The following is a 23,064-nucleotide window of genomic DNA, read 5'->3' as shown; positions in this document are numbered from 1 at the left end:
AAACAATTTCTAAACAATTTAAACAACTTACCACGAGATGACATACCTCGGAGTTTACTTGCCGAAATATATAGTATTCCAAACCCATTTCAATCTGTCTCTTTACGTCCAACATCGTTTTTCGGGTTAACTCTGCGTTTGAAAGAGTCAGTTTTGCTAAGCTTCTAAATGATCATGCTCGGAAGATAAACTCAAAGTTTAAAATTTAGTATTAATTATTTACAATTATTATTATTATTTTTTTTTTTTTGTTTATTTCATCGATTCATAAACAGTATTTTTGTTTTACCTTCAAACAAATTCCTTTTTAATACGAAAACACAATTTTGGGGAAATAACGGTCTGCTCTTCGAAATCATATTAAAACATCGTCTGCTTCCTGGCTCGCGGTTAAGGTCACTTACACAAGATGGCGGCGTCCAGGTGCAGTACTGAATCGGAAATATTGTCAGTTCGTAGAACAAATACATATGTTATCTAATCCTCACGAATGATATCCATGTGGTGTGCATCAACGACAAGGTTAGTTAATCGCCAAATGGAAGCGTAATTAAGATAGAAGTTGCGAACTGTAATAAGCCAGTACGATATTCCCATTTCAATATAAAAAGTAGTCTCTAATTAACTTTTTTTGGTTGAAAATATGTGAAACCTGCATTATATATAGTGTATTTTTGTTAGTTTTAGCACCGAAACGCAGTTACAGTGTCATTGTAATCGTTGATGCCCAAACGCAATGTGCCAGAAACTAGAAATCTTCCATAATACAAATTGTCAAACTGTCATTGGTCGCCATATAGGAATGTGAAACGCGGTTCGAGTCTGTTCTTTTAAGAGAAACGAAAAAAAGTCATTTGCGTTCAGTTAAACAACATGGTCCCTTTTCAAAGAGTAAGTACCTGCCCAAGGAAAAATTCTAAGACTCGTTTCCTAAATCCCAAATGGGTAAGGGGCACCACACTGTAATCGCCCTCATCTTAATCTCTTGAAAAATGATTCGTTCCTGTCCTCCGTAAACCGTGACCACCAACATCCCATGGTACACCTTTGATCACATATATTGCATAATAGACAATAATAAAAGTTGAACAACCCGGATAACCGATAAACTTCGACCGCGCGAATCGCCCACAAGAATTGTAACCCACATGTGATTGGCACCTTTAGTGTCAGTGTTGGAATACAGTAGCGCCACGTAATGAATTAGGTTCTATCATGCAGCTGTTACTTCTTTCTGGAAGTGAGGCTAAGTATCCATTGTTTGAATCAGACATGATTTTTGAATCAGCGAACGTCCTCCTCTCTGTGTTAGAGTCGCACCTATTGGTCTGTCGTTTTATCAACGATATCCTTCACCAATATCGCGCGTGAATTTAGAAGTAGTGTGTGCACAGACACGCATGGGCATTTAACGCTTTGTATAGATTTACTATGTTGGAATCACGCATACCGGATAGGGCGAGGGAATAAGTGATGGAAGAGCTTCCGGGACTAACACACGGCAGAGACACATTCATTGTAACAGCTAAATAGGAGAAAACAGGGAACACGCAGAAGCGTTAATCAATAACCTGTCCATATTTCATTTACTGCTTCCGTCGATTTCACAATACTCCACAAACAAATCTTTAAATTAATTGTGGTCTAAACCATTGAATTAAACACCTTAGGAAGGTAGGAGGTTAGATAACGCTACTTTTAAGTGTCAGTATGTCATGGAAATTAATGCCACATTAATCATATAGTTATTGACAATTTCGAAACATTTAAACATTAAAGCATTTTGATAAAACGTTCACAGACAACTTGGTTCACGTTCATTAGAAAACACAGGATAGTTCATACAACTTAGGTAACGTTCACAGAACATAAAGATAGTTCAGACAATTTGGTTCACGTTCACAGAAAATACATGGTAGTTCAGATAACTTTGTTCTTCAGATACTAGAAATGCTAGACATCAAGCTACAGTAGATGCTAGGTCATCCGGGCATCATGGTCATGTTGACAGTAGATGCTAGGTCATCCGGGCATCATGGTCATGTTGACTGTAGATGCTAGGTCATCCGGGCATCATGGTCATGTTGACAGTAGATGCTAGGTCATCCGGGCATCATGGTCATGTTGACAGTAGATGCTAGGTCATCCAGATATCCTTACTTTCAGAATCCAGAATGTTAACATTTTTTTTTCAAATTTTACAATTAATTTTGGTCGCTATTAAATTTTTGAGCTCATAAAATCGCCAGAACAAAACGAAGTTTTAGAAATCTTGGCTCCTGACCATCCCTAAATAGTTTAAGTACACCATTATGGTTTTTGAAGAGTGATTTTTTTCACGTTAAGTTTAACTGCTTTCCTTTTCGATTAGAAGAATATCTGCATGAGACTGTAGCTGTGAAATTGTAAATCTATTCCTGTACCGTGTAAACACTATTAGTAAAAGCTTTTGAAACAGACACTATAGGTTCAATGGAGCCTTTGGCATTTCCTTGGTTGACGCGGAGCCCTCTGTCTCACCCTACATCCAGCATCGTTTTTGGGTTCAACTTTAACAATCCCGTTTAAGGTGTACTATAAGACCTCAGAGGAGCTGGTGGCGTTGACATTAAGCCAATTTCCGGTACAGACAGGTTAACCGAATAGTACATTAGTACCATCCTGACAAGGACCACTATACAACAATACCAGTTACAGACAGATTGACGCATAATTCTGTCAGTCATCAAATAACATACTGGACTTTAGTTTAGCGAATTGTATAAGTTAGTTAGTGACCTAAAATGGTATACACATGGTAATTAATTGTTTAAATCGGTAACAGGCGAGATCGGACTTTTGTTGCCAACGATCGGGTAACACAGTAGTAACGCAATCTCTTTTCACTTAGACGCATGTGGTTCGATTCCTCGAGCGGACGTGGAAAAGTATGGGGGTTACCTGCCTGGTCATGTGGTTTTCCCCAGAGTAGTCTGTTTCCTTCCAAAATAAGACCCCTCGCGCTCTTCCAGTCGGGCAAACAAGAGTGATTAACATAAGCTGCCAATTTGTTTCGCAGCTGTTGTAAAATTTATAAAGTTTATATATACAGTTGTATTTATGAAGGAGAGCGATTTAAGGACGAGAATACGTTACAACATACAACCAGTTCTGAACATCATTAACACGTAATGTCTGGAGGTACATCTTGGTTCTGAATGTGCTCTGTCGCCATCATCAGACAAACAACCCATAAAAGATAATGTGAGATGAAGAAGACAATGGATTCTACATAGATACATAGATGTTTGTCTAGATAAGGTTCCCATTGCACCGTTACATGACGGAGATACCTAACAGAGTCGTTTATATGTTTTGGAACATAACTAACGAGATCCGAAGATAAACCAAATACAAAGACAACGGCTATGTGTTACATGTTTCTACAACAATGGAAGAGCTAATCCGACCTTTTTGTACCCAGGTGTGTTTTGTTACTCATGTCAGTTCGGACCTGTAGAGAAATGCCGGAAACTGATATACAAATTTCTAATTCTAGAAATATGGGAAATGTTATAATTTATCAGAAATCATTTATAATGATCAGGTTTCTTATGTTCAAAACAATAAATTGATGTAAATCCTTATAAAAAACTTTTACAAGTGTCTGGTCAAACGAAATATTGTAAAATTGTCACTGCCAAAGAGCGATGATTTTTACATCTGGTTTAAATGATTTTGTCAACGACATGAAAACAATACATTGTACATGTGTATGGTTTATCTATCAACTCCGACACGTGGTTCCTCTTCGATATATCCAAAGCAGCAATGCTATCTATTTACATCAAATTAATAAGGTTGCAAGAAAAATGGGAAAGGCAAACTTAATAGGATTTCGTCGAAATGGTTACAACGAGAAAACTTTTACCAGAACCTATCGTAAACTACTTATTGAGCGGTTTAATTTCCGCGAGTGCATGAAACGTCAACGTTCATCGTATCAGCCAATCAGATTACATTTACAGTTTATTCCACGTATTGTGACAGAGAAAGGTTTTCGTCTGGTCTACTAGTGCTCCTTTTGAAACTTCTGTCTTCGAAATGATTTCTGACTCGAGAAAGATTGGAGTTGTAAGGACAAAGATTTTAGACTGTCGCGAGCAGATTCAGAAAGTTTATGCAACATGGATGTTCTTATTTTCGATGCAAACAAACGATGTTAGGGAATCTAATTGATGAAACAAGTTCGTAGATCTCAATGGTGTTTGAGTTTAGAAATCGTTATCGTTCCATCAAGACCGTGTAACAATCTTGGCTGTTGTAGAGATATGCCCGTCCCCTGGAGCACGCAATCATTTAAATAGGTGGTACCTATTTTTCGATATGCAGTCTTCAAATTGACCTTGACGTCGTGAAATGCGACAGTTGATGGGCAGGACGGGATGGGAAACAATGGAGATTTAAGGGATGAGCGACTTAATATGTTTTTACAGTGCCACTGCTGTCCTCTGAGGAAGTGTTATTGACAAGCTGAATCGTTGATAACTACACTATAGGCAGACACTTGAACTAGCTCCATAGATACCGTTGTAACGGAGGATTGGTAGATTCTTGATCTTCCGATGTGCAGGCGGGATGTCCGTCATCAGTCGCTGAATCCCAGTTAAACAGAGCAACATATCATAGCATAATTAGGAAAAAATCTTATGTTCCCCCTTAAAATACCATATATAAAACCAGAGTGGCCATGATTATTCCTGAGATCTGGAACCAGAAAAAATAGGAATCATAGTTTTTCAGTAGAATACAGGGTTTATTTCTATAAGATACAGGTTAAATAAATGTACATTTCATTTCTATATAAACCAAGTCTAGTGAAGGAGTTTGTGTTCTTGGTGTTTGTTTCATGCCACCAGAAGGAGATAAGTTAGATTCGGCCATGCGTAAATTGTGTTTCCGGTTTGATTAGAGTATGTTTTATATAAATACTGTCGACGTACAAATAACACGTAATCCTTGTCTGTCATCGTCAGTGTTTCAGCATTACATCTACACATACGTCAACCTGCCAAGCACCACTTTATGTCGATAGTGTTGAAACTAACATCCATTAACACCACAGTAAAGGATAGCTTTTATTGTCGACATCACTAAAAACAAGAATAGGTGACGGAGTTGCTGACGGATACCGGATCACTTTTTGTTTATCGTTCTTCTCTGAACCTTGATGGGTTACATGTCCACATCATATCCAAAGTAACGGATGACAGAATAATTCCCATCTGGGTGGAGTGGTTTAATTCCAGTAGCTTCCTTACGTTAAATTCCAGTAAATAACCCACTGTTCCAGACACAGAACAGGTTGGTTTACAATGATACAATGAAGTGAGGATGATCCTGTTTCCTATATCAAACCGTATCTCTTTTAACCCCCATGAAAATTCTAATATGACGTGGCAGCTCTTTTGATCTTTTGCTACCGTGTCCATAATGGCATAGACCTAGCATTAGTCGTTCTGTGAGAAATTGTTATTCATCTTTTCTGTTATCACACTGTTTATTGTGACTAAGATCTGGCCACAGTCGTTCTATGTTAAAGAGATATTTATCTTTTTTGCTATCACACTTTTTATTGTGACTAAGACCTGGCGCCAGTCGTTCTATGAGAAATAGTTCTTTATCCTTTCTGATACCACACTGTTTATTGTGACTAAGATCTGGCGACAGTCGTTCTATGTTAAATAGATATTTATCTTTTTTGCTATCACACTTTTTATTGTGACTAAGACCTGGCGCCAGTCGTTCTATGAGAAATAGTTATTCGCCTTCACTCTTATTACACTGTTTATTGTGACTAAGACCTGACGCCAGTCGTTCTATGTTAAATAGATATTTATCTTTTTTGTTATCACACTGTTTATTGTGACTAAGACCTGGCGCCAGTCGTTCTATGAGAAATAATTATTCGCCCTCTCTCTTATCACACTGTTTATTGTGACTAACACCTGGCGCCAGTCGTTCTATGAAAAATAATTATTCGCCCTCTCTCTTATCACACTGTTTATTGTGACTAAGACCTGGCGACAGTCGTTCTATGTTAAATAGATATTTATCTTTTTTGTTATCACACTGTTTATTGTGACTAAGACCTGGCGCCAGTCGTTCTATGAGAAATAAACATTCGCCCTCTCACTCTTAACACACTGTTTATTGTGACTAAGACCGTGCGCCAGTCGTTCTATAAGAAATAGTTATTCGCCTTCTCTCTTATCACACTGTTTATTGTGACTAAGACCTGGCGACAGTCGTTCTATGTTAAATAGATATTTATCTTTTTTGTTATCACACTGTTTATTGTGACTAAGACCTGGCGCCAGTCGTTCTATGAGAAATAATTATTCGCCCTCTCTCTTATCACACTGTTTATTGTGACTAAGACCTGACGCCAGTCGTTCTATGAGAAATAGTTATTCGCCCTCTCTCTTATCACACTGTTTATTGTGACTAAGACCTCACGCCAGTCGTTCTATGAGAAATAATTATTCGCCCTCTCTCTTATCACACTGTTTATTGTGACTAAGACCTGGCGCCAGTCGTTCTATGAGAAATAATTATTCGCCCTCTCTCTTATCACACTGTTTATTGTGACTAAGACCGTGCGCCAGTCGTTCTATATGAAATAGTTATTCGCCTTCACTCTTATCACACTGTTTATTGTGACTAAGACCTGGCGACAGTCGTTCTATGTTAAATAGGTATTTATCTTTTTTGTTATCACACTGTTTATTGTGACTAAGACCTGGCGCCAGTCGTTCTATGTTAAATAGATATTTATCTTTTTTGTTATCACACTGTTTATTGTGACTAAGACCTGGCGCCAGTCGTTCTATGAGAAATAATCATTCGCCTTCACTCTTATTACACTGTTTATTGTGACTAAGACCGTGCGCCAGTCGTTCTATAAGAAATAGTTATTCGCCTTCTCTCTTATCACACTGTTTATTGTGACTAAGACATGGCGCCAGTCGTTCTATGTTAAATGGATATTTATCTTTTTTGTTATCACACTGTTTATTGTGACTAAGACCGTGCGCCAGTCGTTCTATGAGAAATAATTATTCGCCCTCTCTCTTATCACACTGTTTATTGTGACTAAGACCTGACGCCAGTCGTTCTATGAGAAATAGTTATTCGCCCTCTCTCTTATCACACTGTTTATTGTGACTAAGACCTCACGCCAGTCGTTCTATGAGAAATAGTTATTCGCCCTCTCTCTTATCACACTGTTTATTGTGACTAAGACCTCACGCCAGTCGTTCTATGAGAAATAGTTATTCGCCCTCTCTCTTATTACACTGTTTATTGTGACTAAGACCTGGCGCCAGTCGTTCTATGAGAAATAATTATTCGCCCTCTCTCTTATCACACTTTTTATTGTGACTAAGACCGTGCGCCAGTCGTTCTATATGAAATAGTTATTCGCCTTCACTCTTATCACACTGTTTATTGTGACTAAGACCTGGCGACAGTCGTTCTATGTTAAATAGGTATTTATCTTTTTTGTTATCACACTGTTTATTGTGACTAAGACCTGGCGCCAGTCGTTCTATGTTATATAGATATTTATCTTTTTTGTTATCACACTGTTTATTGTGACTAAGACCTGGCGCCAGTCGTTCTATGTTATATAGATATTTATCTTTCTTGTTATCACACTGTTTATTGTGACTAAGACCTGGCGCCAGTCGTTCTATGAGAAATAATTATTCGCCCTCTCTCTTATCACACTGTTTATTGTGACTAAGACCTGGCGCCAGTCGTTCTATGAGAAATAATTATTCGCCCTCTCTCTTATCACACTGTTTATTGTGACTAAGACCTGGCGCCAGTCGTTCTATGAGAAATAGTTATTCGCCCTCTCTCTTATCACACTGTTTATTGTGACTAAGACCTGGCGCCAGTCGTTCTATGAGAAATAATCATTCGCCTTCACTCTTATTACACTGTTTATTGTGACTAAGACCGTGCGCCAGTCGTTCTATAAGAAATAGTTATTCGCCTTCTCTCTTATCACACTGTTTATTGTGACTAAGACATGGCGCCAGTCGTTCTATGTTAAATGGATATTTATCTTTTTTGTTATCACACTGTTTATTGTGACTAAGACATGGCGCCAGTCGTTCTATGTTAAATAGATATTTATCTTTTTTGTTATCACACTGTTTATTGTGACTAAGACCTGGCGCCAGTCGTTCTATGAGAAATAATCATTCGCCTTCACTCTTATTACACTGTTTATTGTGACTAAGACATGGCGCCAGTCGTTCTATGTTAAATGGATATTTATCTTTTTTGTTATCACACTGTTTATTGTGACTAAGACCTGGCGCCAGTCGTTCTATGAGAAATAATTATTCGCCCTCTCTCTTATCACACTGTTTATTGTGACTAAGACCTGACGCCAGTCGTTCTATGAGAAATAGTTATTCGCCCTCTCTCTTATCACACTGTTTATTGTGACTAAGACCTCACGCCAGTCGTTCTATGAGAAATAGTTATTCGCCCTCTCTCTTATCACACTGTTTATTGTGACTAAGACCGTGCGCCAGTCGTTCTATGTTAAATAGATATTTATCTTTTTTGTTATCACACTGTTTATTGTGACTAAGACCTGGCGCCAGTCGTTCTATGAGAAATAATCATTCGCCTTCACTCTTATCACACTGTTTATTGTGACTAAGACCGTGCGCCAGTCGTTCTATAAGAAATAGTTATTCGTCTTTACTCTTATCACACTGTTTATTGTGACTAAGACATGGCGCCAGTCGTTCTATGTTAAATGGATATTTATCTTTTTTGTTATCACACTGTTTATTGTGACTAAGACCTCACGCCAGTCGTTCTATGAGAAATAGTTATTCGCCCTCTCTCTTATCACACTGTTTATTGTGACTAAGACCTGGCGCCAGTCGTTCTATGTTAAATGGATATTTATCTTTTTTGTTATCACACTGTTTATTGTGACTAAGACCTCACGCCAGTCGTTCTATGAGAAATAGTTATTCGCCCTCTCTCTTATCACACTGTTTATTGTGACTAAGACCTCACGCCAGTCGTTCTATGAGAAATAGTTATTCGCCCTCTCTCTTATTACACTGTTTATTGTGACTAAGACCTGGCGCCAGTCGTTCTATGAGAAATAATCATTCGCCTTCACTCTTATCACACTGTTTATTGTGACTAAGACATGGCGCCAGTCGTTCTATGTTAAATAGATATTTATCTTTTTTGTTATCACACTGTTTATTTTGACTAAGACCTGGCGCCAGTCTTTCTGTGAGAAATATATGTGTCTTCTCTGCTATCACACTGTTTGTGACTTCTACCAGCTGCCAGTCGCTCTGTATGACAATAGATGTTATAGGTCTTACATAATCTACCCTATGGTGTATGCCATACTCCAGTTACATACGACACATCCGTAACAAAACCACTAAGACACTATATATTACGAACTACAGTTCAATCACCATCACAGCGGTAATTGTTTGCAGGTGTTTGTTATTTTTAAACATTTTCTTAGAATCGTTAAAATATTTCCAATGGCAAATAACTTTCAGAGAAATGCCTTGACAACACCCTCGCCACCTTCTGCGCCAGCACATTGTGTTTCGTGTAAAGGCACGTTACAGGACAGATTGGTTTTAAATTTGTCTATTTTTTTTTCATCCGTAAATATTACGATCTACTTGGAATTTCAATTAAATCTCTTAGATCGAGATACACTCTGACTGTACCAGCTTATAATTTGCTCAACGCTTTTTGTATTGTGATATAAGTCTCCCTATGGCAGTTACAGCTATCATCAGGTAACACGAATTGCATTGAAATAAAAACGATTATATTTTTCAAACAAAGAAATTTTACCGTGAGCAATTACCTAGTGTTTCCTTTTCGAATGTTGAATGTCATATACTAAAGTGACTTGGAACTTGTCTTTCCTCACCAGGACAAACGCATACCAATGCCCATACTTTTTTAAGATTTAACTTTATTTGCCTTACTCAGCAAATCATTCACTCTTGTTGGCCCGGAGGGAGGGGGTGGGGAGTAAAGAGAGTGAGGGAGAAAACCGGAGTACCTGGGGAAAATCCACGTAGTCGGGCATGTGACCGTCCTCACACAGAGGTGTTTCTACAAATATTTGGTTTTAAGTAGTTTTCTAAAGTTTAAAGGCTAAAGGTTAATATCTTATCATCATTTCCTTAAAACAATTTTTTATAATCATCATTAACAGAACGAGTAAGTAGTTGTAGGACCATTTAACTTATTATAATTACCGTGATAATTAATAGCTGTAAGGTTAATTAAATTTACTGTATCTAATTGGATGTTGGGTTTGTTAGTTTCCAACAAATTAATTTTCAAACTTTCCTAACACCTGTATATAGGTTAAGGTCGCTAATAGAATGATAGAATAATTCTATTAAGTAAACTCATTCATATAAAGCATATTCTTTTCAAAATAGTTTTCATTATTTTCTCTGGCACAATCAAATTGCATAATTGTGCAATTCTACGCAATGAAATAAGTTTATTGATAAAATTACTCCAGGTCATTAATATACTCGCCACTGCCTTTATTCAAAATACTAAAATTCTTATGTGTTCGCGCGAAGCCCTAACATTTGCAATTGTTACCAAGGTCGTATCTCAAATTGCTTCCTTTGTAAAATAGAGTTATCGGTACCATACAAGCTCCAGATTCGCGTTTGTTATTAATTACGTTGGGAGGCGGTTGGTTTGACTTATCTGCGATGAATAATATATATTTGTAATGTCATAACGACAAACTGAGGATTTTTTGTGAGAAAGTCTAGTATATCAATCCAACTAGAAATTCGTTCGCGTTGCAGTTATTTTACTTGGTATTCAAATTGTTAGACTATTTGTCGAAATATCAGGATTGTATATCCCTCACGATCTTATCGTATCAATGTGGCTTTCTTTCCGTTACTTCCTCACCATTCTGATACATACTTCAGACCGTTATTAGTATGTATGTCTTGGCCGTGTGCATTGCACAACATTTCGGCAACTGAGACACGTTTTCCGTAAACATGTCTTTACTGGGGCTCTCAGCCACATGATTTACATTTTGCTTTTGTTTTTGTTTTTGTTTTTGTTTTTTTGTTTTTTTTTTTTTTGTTTTGTTTTGTTTTTTATTTTTTGAAACAATATTAGTTTTGGAACAGTACTGACTGATTTGAACAATTGGACGACAACAATCTATCTGGTAAACTCTATACATGTATTCAGGTAATTACATAAGTCCTGTTATCATCATGCATATTGGTAAAGCGAGGGCACTGCTTGCTCTTGCATATATCCGTCGGACGCTTGATCATGATCCTTGGGAGGCTTAGCAGATTTTTTTACATCTAAATATGATAACCATGCACAATGCTTAAGTCGAAATATTTTGTTTTATTGTCCATTAGATTAATAAGGATCAATCGTGAGTTACGTCACAAAAAAAATCTACTTCGTTCACAATTTTACGCATAGCTTGTCGCGTGCACGGTACTATCTATGGATTATGCGACTTTTTTCCGTTTCGTGTATCTATGCAGCATATCAGGATTATCGGTTTTGATAATTGTTACAGATTTGTGAAGGAAATAATTCATAGCATTGGAAAATATTTCGGTTCCTTTCGATTGATTAAATATGATATATATATACAAAGCACGCCAAGTAACATTTGAAATTGCCGTTACAGATTGAATATGTTATAAAGATAGCGTTGTGTAACACATAAATCTGTTCTTTATTCAAGAAGTGTAAAATATGAATACACGTTTTTTTTCCCACTGATTCATCAAGATGTTTAGCGCAGATTGGTCCATTTATCCATTCTTTCCTACTCTGTTATCGGTGTTATGTCCTCCAGAACTGAAATCTTTGAAATGGAAAAGTGCTCGATAACTCTAAACAGATCAGCGGCGGAGCATTACAATATAGCTACGACGAGATTGCTCTCGACTTTAACCCGACTAAAATTATGCTGATTTTGTTAATATTTTGCGAAATACTGTGTATGTTTCCTGAGTCACAAAGATATGTCCTTTATCAACAGTGATTTTATGTAGACGATACAAAATCTCCGCTGCCTTGGTGATGATATTAAAACATTCTACCTAAAATTTTATTTTCTAAATGTCTGAAAAGCTGATGTAATTCAAATATGAAACATTATAATTATTGCTATATTGTGCCTTAGAGGTTGATTTGAATGAACAAAGTTCATGTTTACTGTTCCAACAGTCATGATATTTTTTTATTATCCTTTTCCACTGTAACGTAGCATTTTATATACAGTACAAACGTTTCTGACTGGGAAAAATTGGACAAGTTGAAACGGCTGAAGATTCTGTTAATTGTACCAGGCTAGGTGGTGTGAGTCCAGAGTGAACCGAAGGGAAGTCTCTCTGGAAGACCAGAATGAGGTATGGCTTCACGTGTTCTTATGTAGGTAAAGTTACGATTTCTGTTTATGCCTACATGTATGTGAGATGGAGACGCAAGGCTAATGACATATACATGAAACACGTAACAACACTAAAGAATATTTCTCCGATCGATGGATGTATAGGTTGGTGTCATGCCAAGAGTGTGATACAAAACACGAGGGTAATATCAATGTCAAAACGATTTCGGCTGTCTACAAGTTATCACCGCAACTTAATCCAAACGCCGTCATTTTTCTTCATGAAATGTCTCACCAAACGAGTATTAAATACTGAATAAAATGAAGGATATCTTAGAGACTTTCGTAAAAAAGCCGAGTTCACATTTATTTCAGCCAGATTGATAATATGCTAGTCCTTGTGTTCCTTACGACGGACTGTCACCACGTCTCTTTGTCAAATAAACGAGATATTTTTTCCGGAATACAAGCTGATATATGACACATTGTTTTACCGACAACTGGCCCATTCGCGAGATCCATCTTCCCGATGATGGTCCGATATACCAGATTTTGTCTCCCGGACAACACTTCAATATACGAGACCTTCTTTGCCTGACAATGAATCGATAAACGAGACCTTGTCTTCTTGACTACAAACCTATATACCAGACCCTATTTCCCTGACGATGTGCTGAGGACGGACCAATATATATGATCTTGTCTCCTTTATCGCCGATATACATGACGTGTTGCCCGTCATGTCTAACGACAAGACTTTGTCTTCAAGGCGACCGACCGGTAGACAAGACTGGTTTCCTTGACGACGGGCCGATATGTATGTTCGTGAAATTAGGACAGCTTTTTAGCTAACATTGGCACATCACTTTTATGCCTGCATTATAATGTAAAGGTCCATCACAATTTAAGCCAGAAATATCACGTTTTGAAATAAACGATGAGGACTTAGTGTCGATGAAGATATTGCCATATTCTTTATGGGACACTGTGTAATCGAACGTTACCATCCATTCAGGAGCCAAACATAGTTTCTGCGGGGAAAGTTCTCGGTGCATTCTGTCATGTTATAGAAGTTTGATTGAATTTTCAGCGCGTAATCTAACATCTCTTATACATTCAAAACGATTTAGTAAAATGGTCCCTTAGGCTTCATACAAAGTGCTTGCGTTATTGATAAAATTGTATCTCCTTATAAAGACTAACGACTGCTGCATCGATAGTTATTTTTAAAACGTGAAAACAGAATCGATACAAGGGTAATTTGATAGAACAATCATATAATGTATTTAAGATATCAAGAGATTTCGTAATTTTCCAAACTATCTCACTGCATGCAATATTTGCCCCTTAGGATATTACAAAAATATCTCAACTCGTGCACAGACATTTAACTTTACGTGTGTCTGATGAATGTGACAACTAGCACAGGAAATATACATTAAGAAACCGACTGTTTATTACAATGCATATTTTACATTCTATTAAACACATTTTATAACCATACCTTTCACGAAAGTTATGTCAAAATACATTCTATGTAACCATTGATTTAAAATGTTCATAGATAATCACATGTCGACGATGGAAAGTCACGTGCTATCATTGTTTCGTGCGAATGCGCGGCCTTGCTATTGTAGTAAAATATCCACGGAGACAAAAACTTAGATATGACCCACAAATTTAGAAGTCCTACATCATCGGAGTATCCTATCATATTTCATTGTAAACTATTACCTGTCATGGCGATATGACCAAAACATGAGATCAAGGACGCTGTCAATGTCTTCCTAAGGAACAACACTGCTAAATCTATGATATATGTTGGTGTTATATGGTAACACTTGTTTGTACTTTTGTTCACAGAAGCATGATCATATATGGTTGAAATAATATAGGGGAAGACACATCTGCGATAGCAGAACTAAAATGATCTTAATATCTGTTGCATTCTTGGCCATTGTTAAGAGTTTACATATTTCGTGTTTATCACCCAAAACTTCTGAAACACTCTCGAACTAACCTGACTATTCAACACATACACCTACTCAACCCTACCCTTTCTGTAACTACTCTCCGACGCTGATTCGATTCTCCGACATAGGTCCTCACAACTCTCCAACGATGGTCCGAACCTCTGACTCCCACATTTCCAGAATATCCATCTTCCTCACCAACCAATGTGTTCGGCCTCCACATCTATCTTGTTCTCAAACTCTCACGCAGACACGACTCTCTGACTCCAACGCAGTACTAACCTTCCTATGTGGACCCAGCTCTCCTACATCTGACCTAAGCCGACTTTCTACATCGTCCCGAATCTCTGATTACCTAGTTTTTTCTTACTCTCACAGATTCCCACAGCGGCCCGTGTCTCAGGTTTCAACACCGACAAAAGTTTTCGACTCTCCCATCGGTCCAGGCCTCCGATTCATATACAGACCCAATTCTTCGACTCCTGTACTAACTCGTGTCTCTCATCCCAACACATTTCCGACTGACTTCTATCTCAACTTATTTCTCCGATTCCCACACCGACCTAATTCCCAGATTCCCACACCGACCTAAGTCTTAGATTCCCACACTTAGCAGTCTCCTTATCCCGCACCGACCAATGTGTCAAATTACCTCAAAGACAAAAAGTCTCCGACTCTCACACTGATCCAAATGCTAAATTCCCATGTCCACCCATGTGTTAGATTGAAACACCGGTCAAAGTCGTAGTTTCACAAACCGACCCAAGTGGCATATTTCCATATCGACCCACTTTTTCGACTCCTATTTGCTATCTCCAAACAGACCCAATTTTCCAGCTCCCATTCCTACCGAAGCTCTTGACCCCATCACTGGATAGTCGTTCAGATACCTGCATTTTCGTTGATGATGTATGTTAAAGGGGCACATTATGAATAAAGTCGAAAGGAAGCAGATTGGTCCTGTCTAGGTAGTTGTCAACGTTCACCTTGAAAATCAGTTATTAAACCACGACCTGTTGGGATTTTTGACGTGAAGTCGTACATCATTAGATGCAGAATTTTCTTCTTAAGTTCTAGACCATGCTTATATTTTGCTGTGCCATTTTTTTTTTTTTTTTTTTCCTTTTTTGGAAACTTCGTGTCCTATCTCAAAATGATAGTCGCACAAAAATCAATAAAAATACCATTTTAACGAGAAATTTAAAAAGCGGTCGATCTGAAATGTGCATTTGATGTCTGGTTAAGTTTTGGAAAATGTGTCAGCTGCCAACTCTCATTGTTCTAATGGTCCGTGACAAACATCGGACCGAGCTAGTATTTTCTTAAGTTATTACCATAATCTCCCCCTGTATGACGTCAATCACTGTCCAAGTCCGGTTTGTATTTTTCATTTTATTCTGATTAAAGATTAATTGTTAAGACATATCGTATGTCCTGATCTAAGCTATCATACTGTTCTAAGACATTCATTCTACTGACGATTCGGTTACTGATTAAGCAAGACTCATGTGTGTGGTGTTTTCCTCCCTAAATTCTGTCCTGACTTCCAAAGTTATACCGGTGTGTTTAGTTTGTAATTAGAACAACGGCGATGTATTAGAGAGTCAGGCTCACTCGAGTATGATACATTTAACAGTCAGATCGCGTTTTGGACGATCCCCTGCGTGATAAGGCGAGATTTCAATTTTCCTGTAATATTGATTTAGTACTAGGGATCTCGTAGATGTCGTTTAGACTGTATTTAAAGACGATATTAATGGTGCCGATCTAATTGTTTTGTACTCCTCGGCATACATGACAGTATTCTGTCGCCATTACACGCCATTCCATATACATTAGGACTAGAAAGTACCCTTTCTGGTCAATTCGGGAAAGTTTTGCCTGTTGTTGTCACGTGACTAAGTCTCTATGACGCCTTAGCTAGCTAAGCTATTATGTTTTATGCTATAATTTCAATCCCGATAATTGAGTCACGAATTGGGTTATATTACATTTTATACCACAAAACATCTGTTTAATCAACATTTTTTGGCCTTAATTTTCTCTATCAAGCTACAAATGTACAAATGTGCTCGTTAATATTTTCTGACTGTCCGCCGCTCACTTTCATGTCAATTATTTGTGCCTCCATGTCTACTGTCAATACTCCTTGTCAACCGTCCGTTAACTTTCATACACATGGTCAGCTCCATCATTTTTGTAGTCCATACATCTTCGATGGCAATTGTTTAAAAACAATTACATTTGCGAATACTGTCCGCCTTTTGTCATGTCTACCATCTGTCTATTGTCATGCCCTTTACGTTTTTACATACACACTGTATGTCCATATTCTCCCTTTTTATGTCCATTGTCAGTCGACCATCAAGTTCACCTTCAGACCCTATTCTTCATGTAGGAATCTTCATACAAACCTTTTGTTTTCCAATGAAATAGATCGACATATAAGATCAGTTGTGCTTGTTTAATGCAGGAACTGTGACTTCTAGTCTTGTACAATGTAGTATTGATCGACAGCGACCTTCGTATGTCTTGAAATGCCTGCATGTTGCAATATTCATACAATGTTATAATTTCGAAGTCTAAAATCGGTCAGTGACCTCATTGTACATACAAATACTCGTGTATATTGGCTACTGGAAACAATATTCCTTTGAAACAACTATACATTATTCAGTCATTGACTCTTTTAGGGAAAATGAAACAACCAGACGGGGACTTGAACCCTTGACCTTCAAACTTCAGACGGATGTTCCAACTTGGCCATCGGCCGAATCCAGTTCTGTAACAAGTTATAAAACCCTAAACCCGAGTTAAGCAATCGTTCTTTTGTATTAAGGAACAGCGGCGTTCGCCGTTATCCTAATTCTGATGTCGTGCAAAGTACACAGGTCTTCTGCTAATGGCACACTCTAAACAAATCGGCCAATCTAATACGAGCATTTCCAAAAGACAAATTAAAGAGTACAAAAGTGCTTTTCTTTTCTGTTTTAAGTGAATCATTGGATACAGGTTTAAAGAGCTGCTTTCGAATGAATAATCTTTTTCAGCAAAAGTGCCTTAAATTTAAGAACACGGGTTTGCTAGTTTCTTTTTACACGAAACAGATAACAGCTACATGTAAACAAAGACTTTTACTATTACTGCAGTTAATTAATTCATTTTATTTTCTAACAGTCTCGATATCCGAGTATCCTGAAGCAGGAGATTAATGTGTTACGAGCAGGTCAGCATGTGTTTTGTCGATAAAATCAAGTAAAAGTGAACTGATGGCAGTGTAACATAGCCAAGGTTATGTCTCACCGTGTGGAGGTCGATCACAACTCCTCTCCGATACATCAGGTTCCGAAAAGAATCTATAACTCACACTTGAAAACTGTTTATTTGTAAAGATGCCTACTTTCGCTCTTAGACAGGGTTTCTTTCGGATTGTTTCCTAAAACTCGTCCATGGAGATTTGTTTTAATGCCAAACTGTCCAACGGTCGAACGCAAGGTTGGCACAACAGAGATTCCGGTTCCGATACATAAAGGAGTTATTAGAGAATAATGACCTCCGTTATTTCTATATAAAGTTATATATTTAATTATAACGGGCAAATCGATCTCAATATTAATAGGTAGGGGTCTACATAACATGGACCACTTCGATCTACATATAAACTTGTATTGTACTTTGCTAGAATAATTGTATCGATGCACATGTACCTATACACATGTATGTCCCGTGATGGTGATCGTCGTTGGATGACTAGAGATCGTAACCTATGACTGGATCCAGACCGTAACTGGTAACACGCAATCATCTACCTCGTAAACGTCCCCTGTAATATAAAGTCCAATATCCTAAGCTCTCCCCCTCTGTCGCCCGTCTCACATTTTCTCTCGTTCGCATCTATGCAATTAAGAAGCGGTCCCCATTTTAATTTCCTTTTCCTCGTAAAAAGAGGTGCTGTACTACGGCCGTCTGCACAGCTAGTCTTTTCAATTTAAATTTGCACTCCAACTTTTGTTGTCGTAGGTTAAACGATAGTTCAATTACATATCAAGTTTTCCGGTATAAACAGGCTTTATTGTCTGTGCAATAGGTTCCGTGGGTATGACGTCACAGACAAACTGTTGCTGTCACCAAATATCATTACTTCATTTATCTATTTTGATCGAGTTACATGAACCGGATTGATCGCTGACAGTACTGCGTTTAAATTAAAGAGGAGCCGCTTACACGCTTTGTCAGATCAGTTTCTTTAAAGTACTATGTCGACCGAACAAAGGTTCCGTTTGTTGATGCGACAGAACAGGGGTTTAAATAAATGTTATATTTTGCGTCAAAACGCACAGGTTTTGAGGTTATAATGAAAAAAGGCTCTTGTAATTGGGTTTCCTATTTGACGTTTAAGATTCCAGCCACCGCTTGGAGGAACTGTGCTCTGAGTAAGGCATTGACATAACATGATTACTAGATTGTACCAGGGTAAGAAAAGCAGTTTGACTAGTCTCATGCTTATTTGGATATGGACGTGGCTTTTGTTCCTCTTCAGCTGAAAAATGAAATAAAATTTCCACAATTTAATGACTAAGGACAATAAAGATAAAAGCCATTATGTAATTTGTTCACACCATTCAGTGACCATCATCAGAGAACCATGTTAACGCCTTTTCAGGTGGATGCTTTTACAAATACAGAAACTATTACATGTTCAGAGAAGATTTTTTTAAACACTGGGGCATGAACATTAGCTTTTATAGCCTTAACACACTGCATTATTGTAGCACTTTAAACCTGTATTTTTACTATCTCGAAACAACAAAAATTAATATCCGTGAAGCCGACGCCAATGTGGTGCGTCAATGCTTACCTACAAGTGTCATCAATCGGAGATGTAATTAATTGTACATGGCAGAAAGACACCGGAACAATTGACTAACCAGTCCCTATCAAGTGGCTAGCATCGATATCACCGAAACAAATACACAAAGGTCAAAGCTAGGTGGAGTCAAGGAAGACATTAGAAAAGCACTAGGTTCTGCCAAATGTCAAAGGCAAAACAACAACCTATTATCTTTTAATTAACATCGCATTTATCTCTTAGAACATGGAATTTACCTGACGTAAACAACACTTAAAGGTTTGTTTTTATAAATCCACAGCACACTTTCTTAATGATTAATGCATGAAATTACTTCGTTGAAGGTCGTTACTTAAACACCTCTTGCATTTTTTTTTTTTTTTTTTTTTTGTTTTTTTTTTGTTTTTGTTTTTGTTTTTTTTCCTTGCTTTTTTATTTTTTTAGAAGGTCGACGTCACAAGATCTCGCGAAATATTGGTTAGCAAATAATACTGCTTCAAGAAAAAAATAAAAATTCGTGTTTGTTTCTAATTTCATATGTGATAGTATTTTATCTAACCAAGGCTGGAACGAAAGCTTGGTTGTACATCGTTACCTATCAAGCATAAACCATCTATTACGCGTTCGTTCACATCCCGCGTCAATCATTTCTCATATTTACCCTCCGAAACTCAATAATCCTGGGCTACGTCGTCGTCTTCAATTTTTTCGACGCCATATGGCCATGACCGATCGGCATGTGTCAGCAGATTTCAAACTTCTCTTCAATAAAGGAAAACATGATATTTCAAAGGTTAAGACTTTGTTTTTTTTTTAATTTTTTACGTAAATATGATATCGATCTGGTAAAAGGGAACGTTAGGTTGCTCTTTGTTATCGAAAAACAAGCAGAGAATGAACTTTTCGGGGTGTTGATTTTTGATGTGTTTCTCTATGCAATGTACTACATATCAGCTACTTCACTGCACCATTCTGTGGCATACATTCTTCTATGGTTGTTATAATTGTTACTGTAAACGATAAGTCATTTTGGATGAATATTAAATGTATTTATAGTATTTCTTTACAGAACTTAATGTCGGTGATCAAGCAGTTTATGTATGTTCCGACATCAAACGTTACATTGCTGTAGTTGCTGAAGTTTAGTTTCGATGTAAATTGTTGAGAAAATGGACACCGTTGATGATGTAGTTCACTAAATTGTCTGAGATTCCAATGAAAGTCAGTCAAGATAAAAAGTACAGGTGTGAGTGCTGTCATAATGAATGTGGCTGCGCGTGCGATAGTCCGATATCTGCTGACCACACAGGCACGGCGTCAAAAATAGCTCAATGTCACACTAATGAACCGCTTTCTGCCTTCACTAGGGAGAGTGCTACGAAGGCGGCGTATTTCATACTTCATTACTTCATTATTTTCCGGTTTATAAGAAGTGTATGGATTTATACTATTTGTCTTCTAGACTTCCGTCAAGGCATGGCGGCCATATTGACACCACCTGAATACAGAAATTGCTAATAATCTCCTTTATTTGGAGTTGATAAAGAAAGCACGCGACTGGCAACTGAAGCAGGGTGTTTAGGAGACCATCAATCAATAGAGAAATGGTCAGGAGAACTTAGTGTGTTGTGTATGGCGGACACTTCATCTCAATCGAAGGTAACCTTACAACACAGCCTGATGCGGAGACTCTAGTCCGGAATTAAATTTGGCTTCACTCCAATACGTTTACATATGAATCATTATATATAACTGCCGAATAAAAAGATACCCCAGGTACTCCAGTGTTTGATCGTGTAAGTAATAGTGTATTTGCAGAATTCGTTTAGCTCAAAGGCATTATTTTTATCAATTTTACTAATGAAAATCACACGGAACCAGTTTACACCAGAAAGGAGACAATACAATAAGACAAATACTACACTTGTTGCACTCAATGTGATGATAACATGGTGGATGTCGTCGATGAATCAGAAGACGCTTCCTGAACACGTGATCGTATTCTCCTAGTCTCTTTTATAGGATTCTCCGTGTAAATTTTGCTTTTGTTCATATTTTCTCCTTGTTTTATTGAATTTGACTGAGGGTTATAATTATGTTGACATGTTGGTATTTTCTTGGTTTTTTTAAGTTACATAATTACTGGCTTATGTGTCTTGCTACAGACGTTCGCAGAGAGTAGAAATGTATTAGTGTCAGTATTGAAATATATTTCATAATATATACGGCTCATTCTCAATTTTTGAGAAGTTTCTTTTTAAATAGATGCGGATGGTGATATATGTACAAAATGCCATATAGGAGACTTCGTATAAATTACGGTCAAACACAGACTGGTATATAGTACACAGGAGATGAAACTACCATTTGAATTCCTGGTTGATAATTGTAGCAACGTTTCCCGTTAATGCATAACAACCATTGAGCAAATGTTTCTTCTGTTGGTCGTTTGAGTTCTTTAAGCAGTCTAATTTTGATTGTGTTACTTAAATGGAGAGATGGTCAACAGCGTCTGTCGCCTTCAACAATTCATTACCGCAGACTTAGACATGTTAATGTACTCCTACATTGGACGATATAACTTTGTAATTATTGACTGTATTGAAGTGTGTTATTCTCTTGTGTACAATTATTTACTATTTTAGGCAGTAGACACTACATAACATACCTGCTACATGTACGTTTTGATTCATTTGAACGCTTGTACTGTTCAGAATAGGCAATTGACGTCCTTTGAAAATAACTAAATATTGGAGTTTGTTCGCCTCTCCCTCCGGTCTTTGTCATTGATATCGACCAGTTTTGAATTTCTATTTGCCGTCTAAGTTACAGCAGTCACCAATACTCCCGTGTCCTAGTTGTTTACTTCATTATTTGTCTATATTATATCGTGTTCTAAATTTGTGTTGAAAACAGTGTTTTTTCCTGTGTTTCTTTAGTACAATTTCTTGTAACAAAACAAGAAGAAACAGCTAACAGATAGGTTTATCTATACTGAAAAGAAGCACATCGTCTGCGTCTCTTTATTGTATTTTAGACCCTATAGATTTAAAGTCGTTGTTTGGACACTCGTTTCTTATTTATCTTTCTATGCAATATGCTACAAATACTACCATATTGATACAATATTCTACAAATATGTCTACATTGATATCCTTATTTAAACAATAAACACCTTTTTGTACAAATACTTCAATCTCGATATCCATATTTATATAATATACTACAAATAATTTTACGTTGATTTCCATATTTATACAATATACTAAAAATAGTTCTACATTGGTTTTCATATTTATACAATATACTACATATAGTTCTACATTGATTACCATATTTATACAATATACTACAAGTATTCTACATTCATATACATATTTATATAATATACTACAAATATTTCTATTATATACATATTGATATAATATACTACAAATAGTTCTACAATTATATACATATTTATATAATATACTACAAATAGTTCTACAATTATATACATATTTATATAATATACTACAAATATTCTACATTCGTATACATATTTATATAATATACTACAAATATTTCTACAATTATATACATATTGATATAATATACTACAAATAGTACAATTATATACATATTTATATAATATACTACAAATAGTTCTACAATTATATACATATTTATATAATATACTACAAATAGTTCTACAATTATATACATATTTATATAATATACTACAAATAGTTCTACAATTATATACATATTTATATAATATACTACAAATA

Source organism: Ylistrum balloti, unplaced genomic scaffold (genome assembly GCF_031769215.1).
Source record: "Ylistrum balloti isolate Yb309-2 unplaced genomic scaffold, AGI_CSIRO_Ybal_v1 Utg369938, whole genome shotgun sequence".
NCBI lineage: Eukaryota > Metazoa > Mollusca > Bivalvia > Pectinida > Pectinidae > Ylistrum > Ylistrum balloti.
This window is presented reverse-complemented; position numbering follows the sequence as displayed.